Raw genomic sequence first — 21,124 nt, forward strand, 5'->3', positions numbered from 1 at the left:
GCCATCCATGCAGCAGAAATGTTGGCTTAAAGCGATATACATAAAGTTCATCAATCCATTTCCAGGTTGAAATAGAAAGATCACTTGGTGATGCCTTTGTATTTGGATAAAGGGCAAATGACCATCTAAAACCTTTTATACCATGAAAACTGTATTGCAAGACATGATTGGCCATTTTACTTTTTGCATCATCTTTATCTCTGGACCAGAATCAATAAGAACAACCAATGAGCTACCAGATTTATAATGATCAACTGGTATGTATTCTTGTATGGACAGCTCATGCAATAATAATCCTCGGCAAGGGCCGTCTTGTGTCAAATTTCGTCTTTGGGGTTCATTCAACATCTCTTTTTGGTATCATTCGAAGGCCCTGACAGACAGGATCTTTATATAGTGATAGCAACTAGCCATGTTAGTAACATCTATGTAACCCGAGGCATATTTGTCATACCATTCCATTAGTAACTAAATTAAATAAATGCATCTTTTTTATAACACAAATTACTGTAATAGACTGTATTTTGTATAATGATCATTTGTAACATTCAGAAGCACTTGATTGAGGGGGGAAACCAATAATAACACTCTGTTGTTGTAGGGTTTAACGCCATTTTTCAGGAAACGATAGGCTATAAATGGCGCCAGTATTAATGGTGGATGAAGAACCCGGGAAAATCCCGGAAAGAACCATCGACCCACGAGAAGCTACTGGCAAGCTTTGTCACATACCCACATTGGCCGAATCCGAGACTCGAACTCACGTAGAGAGAGGTGAGATGACAGTGATCCGTAACGGAGAGCGCTTTAGACCACTCGTCCACTCGGGGACCCGTTATCATTAGTTAACCCCACAATCAAGTGCCCGTGGTAACAGTGGATAGCTGCAAATTCAATATTGTTGGTAGGGTTTATATTAAACAGATATAGAATGCCGATATCAGCATACGGATGCATTGAAGTTAAATAACTATGTTACTTCATATTATAATATGGGACTGGGTGTGGGTGGCTTGGAATTTGTTGGAGCCAGGAGTTTTTTTTCTTCTCTTTTCCATCAATATTTTCCCAAACTAATACAGTTGATGTATTCTAATTGTTTTGTATGATCCATAAATCAGAGTCAGACATATTTGTGAATCTATTTGTCAACTTGAAATTTGGTTCAAACAACTTTTAGTACTTTCCCCCATCCGTTTTTCTGAAAAGTTACAAAATTGAAACCATTGGCAAGGGTGGGGTGGGGAGGGACTTTTTACTGTAATATACCAGCCAGCACATACCACGTTGAGACTGTAATTTCTGTCATTTTCCCATGTATTAACTAGCTTTTCTTATGCTTTATGTCGTGCTAAACGTTTGCATTTAAGCGATATCCGGCTCAAGGAAAACATTTCGAATTTCCATTTCTTCATGAGATGTCACATTCGGGTGGCCTAGTGGTTAGAGCGTCCGCCTCGGATGCGGGAGGTCGTGGGTTCGATCCCCGGCCGAGTCATACCAGAGACTTAAAAAATGGTGCTAACAGCTGCCTCGCTTGGCGTTCAGCATTAAGAGGTTAGTGTTAGGACTGGTCGGCCTGGTGTCAGGATAATGTGACTGGGTGGGACATCATGCTACATGTCTGCGGCATGATGCCCCAGTGCTAGACATCACTATAAACTGTCACATTGCAGACATCGTAGCGATATGACTGAAAAATTGTTAAATCTACGTTAAAAATCAAAATCACATCACATCACTTCACATTCGGGATGTCTCTCTTCTTATGCAAATGTTCCAGTGTCATAACCTCTATGATACACACACACACACACACACACACACACATACACACACACACACACACACGTTTATCCGTAGATTATTTAATTAAAATGAAGCTATTCATTTTTCCAGCAATACGCGTATCACACACGGAATGTATGCCAGTCCGATGCATTCAATTATGGTGCATTTTAAATTCGCCGTTTTTGTAGCACCATGGCCTTCATTTGGACACGAGTTAAATAACAGAAACGGCTGATGCAGATTGCACAACAGAGGAAGTTACCCAACATTTATCAGCCTAATGTAAATAGAAGACCGGTCAAATACAGTTGTCGTTAGTTTACGGAAAATAGACTTATCGTCTGCAAAGTATATACATTTTTAATGAAAACATACATTACTCAATGACTATACAAAAGAAAGGGCTTTTATATATGGAAGCCTTCAACAATTAGTCAGTTTCGTGAAGCTTATACCTATGTCAGGAAGGCCGAGTGGTCTAAGGCGCCAGACTCAAGGTTATAAACCTACATAGAGTGTTCTTTTCCACGAATGTGGGCGTGGGTTCAAATCCAACTTCTGACAGCTGACTTTTTTTTCTTGGATCATCCGTTCGCATCAATCAAAATAAGTATTTTATTCTCTCGAATGTAAGTCGATAGTAGAATATTGAGCCTTTTCAGCCTCAAACTGGCATCTGATGTTAAAGAGGGTGAAGAGTGTTGCCTCTAGCAGAAATCTAACATTAGGCCGCCATGATGAAAAGGATGGCGTCAAGATGGAAAGCCATAAAAGTGGTTTAAGGGTTTTCACGGAAAGAGTTTGTTTTGCTAAACTTCTACAGGGTCTAACATATTGGGTCCACGCAACTGTACGTTTAATATGTGTAGTTTGTATAAACGCTAGGGGAAATTTAAGATTTCCATTAAGACAAAATTGTTACGTATGTGAGTAGCGGCACTTTTTATTTCAGACATGCTGAATATCAAGTCAGGCAAATTTTCATTCACCACTTTAACAACTGTTACAGCAGCTTTGCCAATCTTAGGACGGACTGACCTAAAGTTACACTGCATTGATACATTTCATATGAGGAGAGAACTGTGTGTTTTTGGCTAGAATGATTATCTTTACTCACCACTTCACTGTCAGCATTTCATTCAAGTTGTGTATCGTACGTGGGATAGGCGTTTGTGCCAAATTCAAATCGGAGAGGGACAGACAAACAGAGACTACAAAAGGAGAAATTAAAATATACATACAGAAACACAAACACACACACACACACACACACAAACACATTTATCCGTTGATTATTTAATTAAAATGAAGCTATCGATTTTTCCACCAATACGCGTATCATACACGGAAGGTATGCTAGTCCGATGCATTAAATTATGGTACATTTTAAATTCGCCGTTTTTGTAGCACTATGGCCTTCCATTTGACGCGAGTAATATAACAGAAATGGCTGATGCCAGAGGAAGTTGCCCAACATTTATCAGTCTAATGTAAATAGAAGACCGGTCAAATACAGTTGTCGTTAGTTTATGGAAAATGGACTTATCGTATGCAAAGTATATACATTTTTAATAAAAACATACATTACTCAATGACTATACAAAAGATAGGGCTTTTATATATGGAAGCCTTCAACAATTAGTCAGTTTCGTGACGCTTTTGCTTATGTCAGGATGGCCGAGTGGTCTAAGGCGCCAGACTCAAGGTTATTAACCTACAAAGAGTGTTCTGGTCCACGAATGTGGGCGTGGGTTCAAATCCCACTTCTGACAGCTGACTTTTTGTTCTTGGATCATCCGTTCGCATCAATCAAAATAAGTATTTTATTCTCTCGAATGTAAGTCGATAGTAGAATATTGAGCCTTTTCAGCCTCAAACTGGCATCTGATGTTAAAGAGGGTGAAAAGTGTTGCCTCTAGCAGAAATCTAACATTAGGCCGCCATGGTGTAAAGTATGGCGTCAAGATGGAAAGCCATAAAAGTGGTTTAAGGGTTTTCACGGAAAGAGTTTGTTTTGCTAAAATTCTCAGGGTCTAACATATTGGGTCCACGCAACTGTACGTTCAATATGTGTAGTTTGTATAAACGCTAGGGGAAATTTAAGATTTCCATTAAGACAAAATTGTTACGTATGTTAGTAGCGGCACATTTTATTTCAGACATTCTGAATATCAAGTCAGGCAACTTTTCATTCACCACTTTAACAACTGTTACAGCAGCTTTGCCAATCTTAGGACGGACTGACCTCAAGTTACACTGCATTGATACATTTCATATGAGGAGAGAACTGTATCTCTTTGGTTAGAATGATTATCTTTACTCACCACTTCACTGTCAGCATTTCATTCAAATTTGTGTATCGTACGTGGGATAGACGTTTGTGCCAAATTCAAATCGGAGGGGGACAGACAAACAGAGACTACAAAAGGAGAAATTAAAATATACGCACAGAAACACAAACACACACAAACACATTTATCCGTAGATTATTTAATTAAAATGAAGCTATTCATTTTTCCACCAATACGCGTATCATACACGGCAGGTATGCCAGTCCGATGCATTCAATTATGGTGCATTTTAAATTCGCCGTTTTTGTAGCACCATGGCCTTCCATTTGGACGCGAGTTATATGACAAAAATGGCTGATGCAGATTGCACAACAGAGGAAGTTGCCCAACATTTATTAGTCTAATGTAAATAGAAGACCCGTCAAATACAGTTGTCGTTAGTTTAATGAAAATGGACTTATCGTATGCAAAGTATATACATTTTTAATAAAAACATACATTACTCAAATGACTTTACAAAAGATAGGGCTTTTATATATGGAAGCCTTCAACAATTAGTCAGTTTCGTGACGCTTATACTTATGTCAGGATGGCCAAGTGGTCTAAGGCGCCAGACTCAAGGTTATAAACCTATATAGAGTGTTCTGGTCCACGAATGTGGGCTGGGTTCAAATCCCACTTCTGACAGTTCATTTTTTTCTTCTTGCATCATCCGCTTTTATCAATCCAAATAAGTATTTTGTTCTCTCGAATGTAGAATGTAGGTGGATAGTAGGATATTAAGCCATTTCAGACTGAAACTGGCATCTGATGGTAAGATGGGGAGAAGACTATCGTCTCTAATAGAAATTTTACATTAGGCCACCATGTCAAACTGGTGGCGTCAAGATGGAAAGGCTTAAAATTGTTTTAGAGGTTTTCAAAGAAAGAGTTTGTCTTGCTAAGAATGTCAGGGTCTAAAATGTGGGGTCCACGTGGCTAGATGTGCAATATGTGTAGTTTGTATGAATACTACGGAAAATTTAGATTTTCATTAAAACAAATTTCTACGCATATTAATGGCTGCAGTTTTCGTTTGAAACATGCTGGTTATTAAATCAGGGAAGTTATCATTCACTATTTTAACAAATGTTACAACTTTGTGAATATTAGGATGGACTGACCTCTGTATATACTACATTGATAAATCTCATAAGAGGATATAATTTGTATCTGTTTGGCTAGAGTGATTATCTTTCCTCATCAGTTCACAACGGCAGCCCATTTCGTTACCTCCAACCGTCCCAAACAATTCAATGTTAGGTAGAACTCCTATTAACTGTTTTGAAAAATATATTGGCATAAATGTACGTCAAAGTTGGGGTAGATGTTTTGAGACAAATCAAATGTTGAGAGAGAGAGAGAGAGAGAGAGAGAGAGAGAGAGAGAGAGAGAGAGAGAGAGAGAGAAAGGCTAAAGGGCAAGGTGATGGGTACGTAAGTAGATAGTTATGGAGTCAATAGAAAGAAAGTTCACCCATCATATAGGTCCCTCAAAAGTGACAAATCGATCAGAGAAACAGACATACAGACACACATTTAGTGGTTAAAGGTCAGGGTAACGGGTACGTATGTAGGTAAATATGGCAGATAATAGATAGCGTATTTGAGTGTGCCCATGTTTACTGGAAGTACACCCAAACGGCACTATACACATTGTATGTCCTTAGTCTATCGTGTATTTGAGAGAAATATTTTTAAAATGTTGATTTATTAAAAACGCAAACTGTACATCGGATGTTTGTACATAAGCTAACCTAGTACAAGACTATCTTTGTCACTTAAGCCATGATGCATTGATGTTCTTTACAGGTGACAATACGTGTGGGTGTGACTAGAGCTTATGTTGATGCTTAATATATTTATCAAACACCAAAAGTTTACTAGAATGTTTGTGTATTTGTTGTCAAAGCTAAAATAAGAAAAATGTAAAGCCTATATTTTGTCTATTTGCATTCTTTACTAATTATTTTCATTTATTAGTTCTTAAAAGATATTGCTTGCTGGAGGTGTACACCCCCATATGCTAAATATATGTACAACTCTTAAGGGCACTAAGACGTTGTATCTGTTGACCGATATAAAATAATATACTATAGAATATATTAGTGAAAAAACGAAATTAATATGTAAAAGAAAATAAAGAAACGTCGATACATTCCATTCCACAAACATTCGTTCATAATATATACACAAATAAAATAGAAACAATTTTGAGAGGATCTTTACATAGAAAAGATAAAATAAACACAAGCCATTTCAAACTATAATGATATTCAAAGAGTATACATCATGTGATCCTACAATTATAAAACAGATATCCATTTTTAGTTTATATAGTTATTGTCAGTTAATAAATTTATTGTGCATTTAGTATTTCTATTGTTCCAATGAGTGCAATGATTAGAGACAAGAAATTGAGTTAAATAAGTAGAAAAATGTGCAACGGATTTAATCAAGAGACCAAATTAATTGAAATAAAACATGAACACTACAATACAATTTAAAATAGCATAAATCCCTGATCATATAAAGATAATAATCGTGAATTGGGATATTGTTCTCAACTCAGGAGAAATAATTGTGTTGGCTCGATTTCTTTCTTCTAGCGTCTAATTATATCCAATGTTGAAATAATACAACAGGATACCACGGGCATCAAAATTATATAATATCAACTCGTCAAATGAAAAGTTAGATTTCATTATTTCCAAGAATATATTTAACAGCAAACATAACTGTTGCATTCTATTGATATACCAGTATTGGAATTCTGGTGGTTTGTTTCACAAAAAGAAAGTAAAATTAATACAGAGCTTAGGCAGATGAAAATGGATTGTGTCCGTTTTATTCAGTTTTAATCTACTGTTGAATGGCATACATCCAAATCTAATACTGGCAAGAAATTATCTACTTAGGAGTTTAGATTGCAGTGAGAAGTACTGATAGTGTACAAACATGTTGTCATTTATATTTCCAAGGTTTCTTTGCTATTGCTAATGTGTTTTTATCTATTATACCTTCCTGATTCAGACCACTTTTCAAAGAGATAAAATGTTGTAAGCCATGGATATCTTTTTGCATTTATATATATCATATTTTAACGTGCCCACAATTTAAGATATTTAATAATTAGTAAATAATGCAATTTAAGATTTTCATTAAAACAAATTCCTACGCATATTAATGGCTTCAGTTTTCATTTAAAACATGCTGGATGTCAAACCAGAGAAGTAATCATTCACCATTTGAACAAATGTTACAACTTTGTCAATATTAGGACGGACTGACCTGTATATACATTGCATTGATAGATCTCATCAGAGGAGAGAATTTGTGTCATTTTGGCTAGAGTGATTATCTTTTATCATCAGTTCACACTGACAGCCCATTTTGTTACCTCCAATCCTACCAAACAATTCAATGTTAGGTAGCTCTCCAATTAATTTTTTGTCAAATATATTGGCCTAAATGTACATCAAAGTTGTGTATCGAACGTGGGGTAGATGTTTTGTGCCAAATCGAATGTTGAGCTAGAGAGAGAGAGAAAGGCTAAAGGGCAAGGTGACGGGTACGTAAGTAGATAGTTATGGAGTCAATAGACAGAAAGTTCACCCATCATAATGGTCCTTCAACAGTGTCAAATAGATCAGAGAGACAGACATACACAGAGTGGCTAAAGGTCAGTGTAACGGGTACGTATGTAGGTAAATAATGGAGATAATCGATAGCGTATTTGAGTGTGCACATGTATACTGGAAGTACACCCAAACGGCACTATACACATTGTATGTCCTTAGTCTATCGTGTATTGGAGAGAAATATTTTTAAAATGTTGATTTATGAGAAAGCAAACTGTGCATCGGATGTTTGTACATAAGTTAACCTAGTACAAGACTATCTTTGTCACCTAAGCCATGATGCATTGATGTTCTTTACAGGTGACAATACGTGTGGGTGTGACTAGAGCTTATGTTGATGCTTAATATATTTAATAAACACCAAAACATTACTAGAATGTTTGTATATTTGTGCTCAAAGCTAAAATAAGAAACATGTAAAGCCTATAATTTGTCTATTTGCATTATTTACTAATTATTTTCAATTATTAGATTTTTTTTAAAAAAAAGAGATGATTTCATTTACTTTCGAATTACAGATGTATTGCTGGCTGGAGGTGTACACCCCCATATGCTAAATATACGTGCAACTCTTAAGGGCACTAAAACTTGGTATCTGTAGACCGATATAAAATAATATATTATAGAATATATTAGTGAAAAGAACGAAATTAATACGTACAAGAAACAAAAGAAACGTCGATACATTCCATTCCACAAACATTCACTCACAATATATACACAAATAAAATAGAAACAATTTTGAGAGGATCTCTACATAGAAAAGAGAAAATAAACACAAGCCATTTCAAACTATAATGATATTCAAAGAGTATACATCATGTGATCCTACAATTATAAAACAGGTATCCATTTTTAGTTTATATAGTTATCGTCAGTTAATAAATTTATTGTGTATTTAGTCTTTCTATTGTTCCAATGAGTGCAATGATTAGAGACAAGAAATTGAGTTAAATAAGTAGAAAAACGTGCAACGGATTTAATCAAGAGACCAAATTAATTGAAATAAACATGAACACTACAATACAATTTAAAATAGCATAAATCCCTCATCATATAAGGATAATAATCGTGAATTGGGATATTGTTCTCAACACAGGAGAAATAATTGTGTTGGCTCGATTTCTTTCTTCTAGCGTCTAAATATATCCAAGATGAAATAATACAACAGGATACCACGGGCATCAAAATTATATCATATCAACTTGTCAAATGAAAAGTTAGATTTCATTATTTCCAAGAATATATTTAACAGCAAACATAACTGTTGCATTCTATTGATATACCAGTATTGTAGTTCTAGTGGCTTGTTTCACAAAATAAAAACGACAATTTACACAGAGCATAACCGTTTAAGGTGAATAAGAACAATATTTTAGAACACAGAGATTGTCTTGTAGGTTCTTCACCAGGAAGTATATAATAATTATTCACACAAATCTTATCGTTACAAGAGGTCGATAAGAAACAAGAAACGAAAATTAGAAAACACAAACACACACACACACACACACACACACACATTTGTCTGTAGATTATTCAATAAGAACGATGCTATAGATTTTTGTTATCAATATGAGTAGCACACACAGAAAACTTGCCAGTCTGATGCATTAGCACAGTTTAATTGAAAATCTCTGTTTCAGTATCATCACGGTACATGCACTTGATTCATGGGGAAACGAACGATAACACACTCCCAATTAAGACAAGGTAAATAACTCTCGCAGGTCACAATCTGACTCCTGGATGACTGTTTTAATTTTATATACTATCCACGCATTTAGTCACTCATAACATACATCACCGTAAAGAAGACATTCCACACATTTCCCATAAGTAATATTCAAGTGCCTTGATAATTCTGAATCTCAACATTTACACAAAGTTTGTCCGTGGCTTCGTGCCTTGTACACTTTAACACAATATCAACTTCGATGCTTCCAGCCTACTTCGAAGTGAATGAGATTCGATTGTGATTGCTTCAGTGATTGGTTATTTGATTAACAGAGTCTTTTTGAACATCGGTAACAATCGCTACATCTCGGTATAACCTGGCAAATATGCAATAGGAACAGCTTCGGTCTTTTACGTCAAGTCGTTTTTCTGACTTGTTAGGGAGAAAAACAAGCGTTGTTCTGATCCTTATATAATGTTCAAGATCGTGTGACATTCGCTGGAAAAATTCACAAGTGTTGAACACTTATTGACATGGATAAACATTGATTTGTTTCGTAGTATTTTCTCTGTAATATATATATATATATATATATATATATATATATATATATATATATATATATATATATATATATATATATATATATATATATATATATATATATTGAACTGTAGATGTCTGTGAAGAAAGAATTTTTTAAAACATAGTATACTTATTCAGTCAATATGTGAGTAATTAACCAAATTTCAACTGAACTTTAACTTAGAAACTGTTAACAATTGCTTTGTAAATCTTTTTCGTAATGTAAATACTATTCATTTCTTGAATCTCATATAGGAATTAAGCTGTCAAGAAAACAAAAGCTTTCATTTAGTTTATGCTTGTATAATTAGTTTTCATCAGTTTGCTTGCCCTAACACAATATTATATTAAAATGTATGATGTTATACTGCCTTGGGCTAACTGCACAAAAGCAACATACTGAGGTAGATGGGTTGCGTTTGGTTATATTTCACATTACTCTAAATGAAATGTATTTGTTTTGGGTTATCTTCACTTTTTATGTATTATGTGAACGGAAAAGTGTCTCCCAGTTAAATTTGCATTACTGGAAATTTCCCATATCTCAATGACGGAATGGAACCGAATAAAACATTATGATCAATGGGAGGCACACAGTGATGTAGAGATGGATGACAAATCCAGGGCATGTATCCAATTAATAAAGCAATATAACTGATAGTTACACTTCACATCACCACGTTTTGAATTTCTATATATTGAGATCATAGAAAAGGATAATATTGCACATAAAGCCAGATGAAACTGCATTGTGTCCGTTTTATTCAGTTTTAATTTACAATTGGATTCATACATCCAGCTTTAATACTGGTAAGAAATTAGCTACTTAGGAGTTTAGATTGCAGTGAGAAGTAATGATAGTGTACAAAGATGTTGTCATTTATATTTCCAAGGTTTCTTGGCTATTGCGTATAACTATTCCTACAATACCTTCTTGATTCAGACGACTTTTCAAAGAGACAAAATGTTGTAAGCCATGGATGTCTTTATGCATTTATGCATTTCATATTTTTTTTGTGACCACAATTTCATTCATTGTAATTTAGTCGACCTTTGATTTGTATCCCTGCATCAAAGTATAGAATCACGATGGTAATGCTTGTTTTGTCTTGTACCTCTACAGCTGAAAAGAATTAAAAACAGGTTCCCTTATCATGATAGAATAATAATAATGTTGGAAAATTTTCCTGTACGATAGGAATTAAATGTTGGGTTAGTAGCAGCCCCATAATACAGAGAACTCTATTGGCAGAACGTATTTTCAACAATATCGATGTTAATTGTGGAATATACAATGCTTTGATCTATTTTTGACACAAGCAACTTTATTATTGACATGAATTTATAATAGACTAAAATTAAGATCCTCCATTGTTTCCGTTGCCATTAAATTCTTAAATATCGTATTGACACTGTCTGAATCGGTAACTTGTTTTCCCATGACTAGAACAAGGCATACGCTAAAGTAAGTCTTATTAGATTTTCATCTGTTGAATATTTAGACTGTCACTAAAGAAGGAAAGTAAAATAATTGAATGCTACAGAAGATTCATTGCTGCTGTTAGTTCCTTCTGTGCTGGCACAGACACTTTTTTCGTGCATAGTCATCAAATTCAACCTGTCCTAGCTTAGAGTTTCGACAGCAAGTTTGTTAATCATCTTATGAGCATCATTTGGAAAATCATGCTCATCAGAAAGCTTCTGATAAACTGGGAAAGGATGTGTACTGTGGTTCCGCTTATAACTATATATCCACATCTTCCAGATGATAAAGAAGCCATCTACAGTGAGAAGGCTCTGATGAAAATCCTCCAAATCAATAGTTAAAATAATGTACCTGATCTTCTTGAGTAACTGACATTGGTCCATCACGAAGATAATTTATTTGCTTCATTGGGTTTCTGTAATGCTTAGCAATCATCTGTGTGTCCGTGAGATTTCTTGCAGAAAGTGCATTTTAAGAATTGCTTGGATATTGCTTGAGCCATCCATGCAGCAGAAATGTTGGCTTAAAGCGATATACATAAAGTTCATCAATCCATTTCCAGGTTGAAATAGAAAGATCACTTGGTGATGCCTTTGTATTTGGATAAAGGGCAAATGACCATCTAAAACCTTTTATACCATGAAAACTGTATTGCAAGACATGATTGGCCATTTTACTTTTTGCATCATCTTTATCTCTGGACCAGAATCAATAAGAACAACCAATGAGCTACCAGATTTATAATGATCAACTGGTATGTATTCTTGTATGGACAGCTCATGCAATAATAATCCTCGGCAAGGGCCGTCTTGTGTCAAATTTCGTCTTTGGGGTTCATTCAACATCTCTTTTTGGTATCATTCGAAGGCCCTGACAGACAGGATCTTTATATAGTGATAGCAACTAGCCATGTTAGTAACATCTATGTAACCCGAGGCATATTTGTCATACCATTCCATTAGTAACTAAATTAAATAAATGCATCTTTTTTATAACACAAATTACTGTAATAGACTGTATTTTGTATAATGATCATTTGTAACATTCAGAAGCACTTGATTGAGGGGGGAAACCAATAATAACACTCTGTTGTTGTAGGGTTTAACGCCATTTTTCAGGAAACGATAGGCTATAAATGGCGCCAGTATTAATGGTGGATGAAGAACCCGGGAAAATCCCGGAAAGAACCATCGACCCACGAGAAGCTACTGGCAAGCTTTGTCACATACCCACATTGGCCGAATCCGAGACTCGAACTCACGTAGAGAGAGGTGAGATGACAGTGATCCGTAACGGAGAGCGCTTTAGACCACTCGTCCACTCGGGGACCCGTTATCATTAGTTAACCCCACAATCAAGTGCCCGTGGTAACAGTGGATAGCTGCAAATTCAATATTGTTGGTAGGGTTTATATTAAACAGATATAGAATGCCGATATCAGCATACGGATGCATTGAAGTTAAATAACTATGTTACTTCATATTATAATATGGGACTGGGTGTGGGTGGCTTGGAATTTGTTGGAGCCAGGAGTTTTTTTTCTTCTCTTTTCCATCAATATTTTCCCAAACTAATACAGTTGATGTATTCTAATTGTTTTGTATGATCCATAAATCAGAGTCAGACATATTTGTGAATCTATTTGTCAACTTGAAATTTGGTTCAAACAACTTTTAGTACTTTCCCCCATCCGTTTTTCTGAAAAGTTACAAAATTGAAACCATTGGCAAGGGTGGGGTGGGGAGGGACTTTTTACTGTAATATACCAGCCAGCACATACCACGTTGAGACTGTAATTTCTGTCATTTTCCCATGTATTAACTAGCTTTTCTTATGCTTTATGTCGTGCTAAACGTTTGCATTTAAGCGATATCCGGCTCAAGGAAAACATTTCGAATTTCCATTTCTTCATGAGATGTCACATTCGGGTGGCCTAGTGGTTAGAGCGTCCGCCTCGGATGCGGGAGGTCGTGTGTTCGATCCCCGGCCGAGTCATACCAGAGACTTAAAAAATGGTGCTAACAGCTGCCTCGCTTGGCGTTCAGCATTAAGAGGTTAGTGTTAGGACTGGTCGGCCTGGTGTCAGGATAATGTGACTGGGTGGGACATCATGCTACATGTCTGCGGCATGATGCCCCAGTGCTAGACATCACTATAAACTGTCACATTGCAGACATCGTAGCGATATGACTGAAAAATTGTTAAATCTACGTTAAAAATCAAAATCACATCACATCACTTCACATTCGGGATGTCTCTCTTCTTATGCAAATGTTCCAGTGTCATAACCTCTATGATACACACACACACACACACACACACACATACACACACACACACACACACGTTTATCCGTAGATTATTTAATTAAAATGAAGCTATTCATTTTTCCAGCAATACGCGTATCACACACGGAATGTATGCCAGTCCGATGCATTCAATTATGGTGCATTTTAAATTCGCCGTTTTTGTAGCACCATGGCCTTCATTTGGACACGAGTTAAATAACAGAAACGGCTGATGCAGATTGCACAACAGAGGAAGTTACCCAACATTTATCAGCCTAATGTAAATAGAAGACCGGTCAAATACAGTTGTCGTTAGTTTACGGAAAATAGACTTATCGTCTGCAAAGTATATACATTTTTAATGAAAACATACATTACTCAATGACTATACAAAAGAAAGGGCTTTTATATATGGAAGCCTTCAACAATTAGTCAGTTTCGTGAAGCTTATACCTATGTCAGGAAGGCCGAGTGGTCTAAGGCGCCAGACTCAAGGTTATAAACCTACATAGAGTGTTCTTTTCCACGAATGTGGGCGTGGGTTCAAATCCAACTTCTGACAGCTGACTTTTTTTTCTTGGATCATCCGTTCGCATCAATCAAAATAAGTATTTTATTCTCTCGAATGTAAGTCGATAGTAGAATATTGAGCCTTTTCAGCCTCAAACTGGCATCTGATGTTAAAGAGGGTGAAGAGTGTTGCCTCTAGCAGAAATCTAACATTAGGCCGCCATGATGAAAAGGATGGCGTCAAGATGGAAAGCCATAAAAGTGGTTTAAGGGTTTTCACGGAAAGAGTTTGTTTTGCTAAACTTCTACAGGGTCTAACATATTGGGTCCACGCAACTGTACGTTTAATATGTGTAGTTTGTATAAACGCTAGGGGAAATTTAAGATTTCCATTAAGACAAAATTGTTACGTATGTGAGTAGCGGCACTTTTTATTTCAGACATGCTGAATATCAAGTCAGGCAAATTTTCATTCACCACTTTAACAACTGTTACAGCAGCTTTGCCAATCTTAGGACGGACTGACCTAAAGTTACACTGCATTGATACATTTCATATGAGGAGAGAACTGTGTGTTTTTGGCTAGAATGATTATCTTTACTCACCACTTCACTGTCAGCATTTCATTCAAGTTGTGTATCGTACGTGGGATAGGCGTTTGTGCCAAATTCAAATCGGAGAGGGACAGACAAACAGAGACTACAAAAGGAGAAATTAAAATATACATACAGAAACACAAACACACACACACACACACACACAAACACATTTATCCGTTGATTATTTAATTAAAATGAAGCTATCGATTTTTCCACCAATACGCGTATCATACACGGAAGGTATGCTAGTCCGATGCATTAAATTATGGTACATTTTAAATTCGCCGTTTTTGTAGCACTATGGCCTTCCATTTGACGCGAGTTATATAACAGAAATGGCTGATGCCAGAGGAAGTTGCCCAACATTTATCAGTCTAATGTAAATAGAAGACCGGTCAAATACAGTTGTCGTTAGTTTATGGAAAATGGACTTATCGTATGCAAAGTATATACATTTTTAATAAAAACATACATTACTCAATGACTATACAAAAGATAGGGCTTTTATATATGGAAGCCTTCAACAATTAGTCAGTTTCGTGACGCTTTTGCTTATGTCAGGATGGCCGAGTGGTCTAAGGCGCCAGACTCAAGGTTATTAACCTACAAAGAGTGTTCTGGTCCACGAATGTGGGCGTGGGTTCAAATCCCACTTCTGACAGCTGACTTTTTGTTCTTGGATCATCCGTTCGCATCAATCAAAATAAGTATTTTATTCTCTCGAATGTAAGTCGATAGTAGAATATTGAGCCTTTTCAGCCTCAAACTGGCATCTGATGTTAAAGAGGGTGAAAAGTGTTGCCTCTAGCAGAAATCTAACATTAGGCCGCCATGGTGTAAAGTATGGCGTCAAGATGGAAAGCCATAAAAGTGGTTTAAGGGTTTTCACGGAAAGAGTTTGTTTTGCTAAAATTCTCAGGGTCTAACATATTGGGTCCACGCAACTGTACGTTCAATATGTGTAGTTTGTATAAACGCTAGGGGAAATTTAAGATTTCCATTAAGACAAAATTGTTACGTATGTTAGTAGCGGCACATTTTATTTCAGACATTCTGAATATCAAGTCAGGCAACTTTTCATTCACCACTTTAACAACTGTTACAGCAGCTTTGCCAATCTTAGGACGGACTGACCTCAAGTTACACTGCATTGATACATTTCATATGAGGAGAGAACTGTATCTCTTTGGTTAGAATGATTATCTTTACTCACCACTTCACTGTCAGCATTTCATTCAAATTTGTGTATCGTACGTGGGATAGACGTTTGTGCCAAATTCAAATCGGAGGGGGACAGACAAACAGAGACTACAAAAGGAGAAATTAAAATATACGCACAGAAACACAAACACACACAAACACATTTATCCGTAGATTATTTAATTAAAATGAAGCTATTCATTTTTCCACCAATACGCGTATCATACACGGCAGGTATGCCAGTCCGATGCATTCAATTATGGTGCATTTTAAATTCGCCGTTTTTGTAGCACCATGGCCTTCCATTTGGACGCGAGTTATATGACAAAAATGGCTGATGCAGATTGCACAACAGAGGAAGTTGCCCAACATTTATTAGTCTAATGTAAATAGAAGACCCGTCAAATACAGTTGTCGTTAGTTTAATGAAAATGGACTTATCGTATGCAAAGTATATACATTTTTAATAAAAACATACATTACTCAAATGACTTTACAAAAGATAGGGCTTTTATATATGGAAGCCTTCAACAATTAGTCAGTTTCGTGACGCTTATACTTATGTCAGGATGGCCAAGTGGTCTAAGGCGCCAGACTCAAGGTTATAAACCTATATAGAGTGTTCTGGTCCACGAATGTGGGCTGGGTTCAAATCCCACTTCTGACAGTTCATTTTTTTCTTCTTGCATCATCCGCTTTTATCAATCCAAATAAGTATTTTGTTCTCTCGAATGTAGAATGTAGGTGGATAGTAGGATATTAAGCCATTTCAGACTGAAACTGGCATCTGATGGTAAGATGGGGAGAAGACTATCGTCTCTAATAGAAATTTTACATTAGGCCACCATGTCAAACTGGTGGCGTCAAGATGGAAAGGCTTAAAATTGTTTTAGAGGTTTTCAAAGAAAGAGTTTGTCTTGCTAAGAATGTCAGGGTCTAAAATGTGGGGTCCACGTGGCTAGATGTGCAATATGTGTAGTTTGTATGAATACTACGGAAAATTTAGATTTTCATTAAAACAAATTTCTACGCATATTAATGGCTGCAGTTTTCGTTTGAAACATGCTGGTTATTAAATCAGGGAAGTTATCATTCACTATTTTAACAAATGTTACAACTTTGTGAATATTAGGATGGACTGACCTCTGTATATACTACATTGATAAATCTCATAAGAGGATATAATTTGTATCTGTTTGGCTAGAGTGATTATCTTTCCTCATCAGTTCACAACGGCAGCCCATTTCGTTACCTCCAACCGTCCCAAACAATTCAATGTTAGGTAGAACTCCTATTAACTGTTTTGAAAAATATATTGGCATAAATGTACGTCAAAGTTGGGGTAGATGTTTTGAGACAAATCAAATGTTGAGAGAGAGAGAGAGAGAGAGAGAGAGAGAGAGAGAGAGAGAGAGAGAAAGGCTAAAGGGCAAGGTGATGGGTACGTAAGTAGATAGTTATGGAGTCAATAGAAAGAAAGTTCACCCATCATATAGGTCCCTCAAAAGTGACAAATCGATCAGAGAAACAGACATACAGACACACATTTAGTGGTTAAAGGTCAGGGTAACGGGTACGTATGTAGGTAAATATGGCAGATAATAGATAGCGTATTTGAGTGTGCCCATGTTTACTGGAAGTACACCCAAACGGCACTATACACATTGTATGTCCTTAGTCTATCGTGTATTTGAGAGAAATATTTTTAAAATGTTGATTTATTAAAAACGCAAACTGTACATCGGATGTTTGTACATAAGCTAACCTAGTACAAGACTATCTTTGTCACTTAAGCCATGATGCATTGATGTTCTTTACAGGTGACAATACGTGTGGGTGTGACTAGAGCTTATGTTGATGCTTAATATATTTATCAAACACCAAAAGTTTACTAGAATGTTTGTGTATTTGTTGTCAAAGCTAAAATAAGAAAAATGTAAAGCCTATATTTTGTCTATTTGCATTCTTTACTAATTATTTTCATTTATTAGTTCTTAAAAGATATTGCTTGCTGGAGGTGTACACCCCCATATGCTAAATATATGTACAACTCTTAAGGGCACTAAGACGTTGTATCTGTTGACCGATATAAAATAATATACTATAGAATATATTAGTGAAAAAACGAAATTAATATGTAAAAGAAAATAAAGAAACGTCGATACATTCCATTCCACAAACATTCGTTCATAATATATACACAAATAAAATAGAAACAATTTTGAGAGGATCTTTACATAGAAAAGATAAAATAAACACAAGCCATTTCAAACTATAATGATATTCAAAGAGTATACATCATGTGATCCTACAATTATAAAACAGATATCCATTTTTAGTTTATATAGTTATTGTCAGTTAATAAATTTATTGTGCATTTAGTATTTCTATTGTTCCAATGAGTGCAATGATTAGAGACAAGAAATTGAGTTAAATAAGTAGAAAAATGTGCAACGGATTTAATCAAGAGACCAAATTAATTGAAATAAAACATGAACACTACAATACAATTTAAAATAGCATAAATCCCTGATCATATAAAGATAATAATCGTGAATTGGGATATTGTTCTCAACTCAGGAGAAATAATTGTGTTGGCTCGATTTCTTTCTTCTAGCGTCTAATTATATCCAATGTTGAAATAATACAACAGGATACCACGGGCATCAAAATTATATAATATCAACTCGTCAAATGAAAAGTTAGATTTCATTATTTCCAAGAATATATTTAACAGCAAACATAACTGTTGCATTCTATTGATATACCAGTATTGGAATTCTGGTGGTTTGTTTCACAAAAAGAAAGTAAAATTAATACAGAGCTTAGGCAGATGAAAATGGATTGTGTCCGTTTTATTCAGTTTTAATCTACTGTTGAATGGCATACATCCAAATCTAATACTGGCAAGAAATTATCTACTTAGGAGTTTAGATTGCAGTGAGAAGTACTGATAGTGTACAAACATGTTGTCATTTATATTTCCAAGGTTTCTTTGCTATTGCTAATGTGTTTTTATCTATTATACCTTCCTGATTCAGACCACTTTTCAAAGAGATAAAATGTTGTAAGCCATGGATATCTTTTTGCATTTATATATATCATATTTTAACGTGCCCACAATTTAAGATATTTAATAATTAGTAAATAATGCAATTTAAGATTTTCATTAAAACAAATTCCTACGCATATTAATGGCTTCAGTTTTCATTTAAAACATGCTGGATGTCAAACCAGAGAAGTAATCATTCACCATTTGAACAAATGTTACAACTTTGTCAATATTAGGACGGACTGACCTGTATATACATTGCATTGATAGATCTCATCAGAGGAGAGAATTTGTGTCATTTTGGCTAGAGTGATTATCTTTTATCATCAGTTCACACTGACAGCCCATTTTGTTACCTCCAATCCTACCAAACAATTCAATGTTAGGTAGCTCTCCAATTAATTTTTTGTCAAATATATTGGCCTAAATGTACATCAAAGTTGTGTATCGAACGTGGGGTAGATGTTTTGTGCCAAATCGAATGTTGAGCTAGAGAGAGAGAGAAAGGCTAAAGGGCAAGGTGACGGGTACGTAAGTAGATAGTTATGGAGTCAATAGACAGAAAGTTCACCCATCATAATGGTCCTTCAACAGTGTCAAATAGATCAGAGAGACAGACATACACAGAGTGGCTAAAGGTCAGTGTAACGGGTACGTATGTAGGTAAATAATGGAGATAATCGATAGCGTATTTGAGTGTGCACATGTATACTGGAAGTACACCCAAACGGCACTATACACATTGTATGTCCTTAGTCTATCGTGTATTGGAGAGAAATATTTTTAAAATGTTGATTTATGAGAAAGCAAACTGTGCATCGGATGTTTGTACATAAGTTAACCTAGTACAAGACTATCTTTGTCACCTAAGCCATGATGCATTGATGTTCTTTACAGGTGACAATACGTGTGGGTGTGACTAGAGCTTATGTTGATGCTTAATATATTTAATAAACACCAAAACATTACTAGAATGTTTGTATATTTGTGCTCAAAGCTAAAATAAGAAACATGTAAAGCCTATAATTTGTCTATTTGCATTATTTACTAATTATTTTCAATTATTAGATTTTTTTTAAAAAAAAGAGATGATTTCATTTACTTTCGAATTACAGATGTATTGCTGGCTGGAGGTGTACACCCCCATATGCTAAATATACGTGCAACTCTTAAGGGCACTAAAACTTGGTATCTGTAGACCGATATAAAATAATATATTATAGAATATATTAGTGAAAAGAACGAAATTAATACGTACAAGAAACAAAAGAAACGTCGATACATTCCATTCCACAAACATTCACTCACAATATATACACAAATAAAATAGAAACAATTTTGAGAGGATCTCTACATAGAAAAGAGAAAATAAACACAAGCCATTTCAAACTATAATGATATTCAAAGAGTATACATCATGTGATCCTACAATTATAAAACAGGTATCCATTTTTAGTTTATATAGTTATTGTCAGTTAATAAATTTATTGTGTATTTAGTCTTTCTATTGTTCCAATGAGTGCAATGATTAGAGACAAGAAATTGAGTTAAATAAGTAGAAAAACGTGCAACGGATTTAATCAAGAGACCAAATTAATTGAAATAAACATGAACACTACAATACAATTTAAAATAGCATAAATCCCTCATCATATAAGGATAATAATCGTGAATTGGGATATTGTTCTCAACACAGGAGAAATAATTGTGTTGGCTCGATTTCTTTCTTCTAGCGTCTAAATATATCCAAGATGAAATAATACAACAGGATACCACGGGCATCAAAATTATATCATATCAACTTGTCAAATGAAAAGTTAGATTTCATTATTTCCAAGAATATATTTAACAGCAAACATAACTGTTGCATTCTATTGATATACCAGTATTGTAGTTCTAGTGGCTTGTTTCACAAAATAAAAACGACAATTTACACAGAGCATAACCGTTTAAGGTGAATAAGAA

The 21,124-nt window shown here is 35.3% G+C and overlaps 2 non-coding genes across 2 annotated transcripts; both read left to right on the forward strand.

Annotated features, from left to right (window-relative positions):
* The first annotated feature begins 3,458 nt into the window (after nucleotides 1-3,458).
* Trnal-caa (transfer RNA leucine (anticodon CAA)) lies at nucleotides 3,459-3,563 on the forward strand. The gene is made up of 2 exons: nucleotides 3,459-3,496; nucleotides 3,518-3,563. It is a non-coding gene; the product is annotated as a tRNA-Leu (tRNA).
* An 11,900-nt stretch (nucleotides 3,564-15,463) lies between these two features.
* Trnal-caa (transfer RNA leucine (anticodon CAA)) lies at nucleotides 15,464-15,568 on the forward strand. The gene is made up of 2 exons: nucleotides 15,464-15,501; nucleotides 15,523-15,568. It is a non-coding gene; the product is annotated as a tRNA-Leu (tRNA).
* The last annotated feature ends 5,556 nt before the right edge of the window (nucleotides 15,569-21,124 follow it).

The sequence above is a fragment of the Sinohyriopsis cumingii genome, chromosome 1 (assembly GCF_028554795.1).
Source record: "Sinohyriopsis cumingii isolate HCF-2022 chromosome 1, ASM2855479v2, whole genome shotgun sequence".
Taxonomy (NCBI): domain Eukaryota; kingdom Metazoa; phylum Mollusca; class Bivalvia; order Unionida; family Unionidae; genus Sinohyriopsis; species Sinohyriopsis cumingii.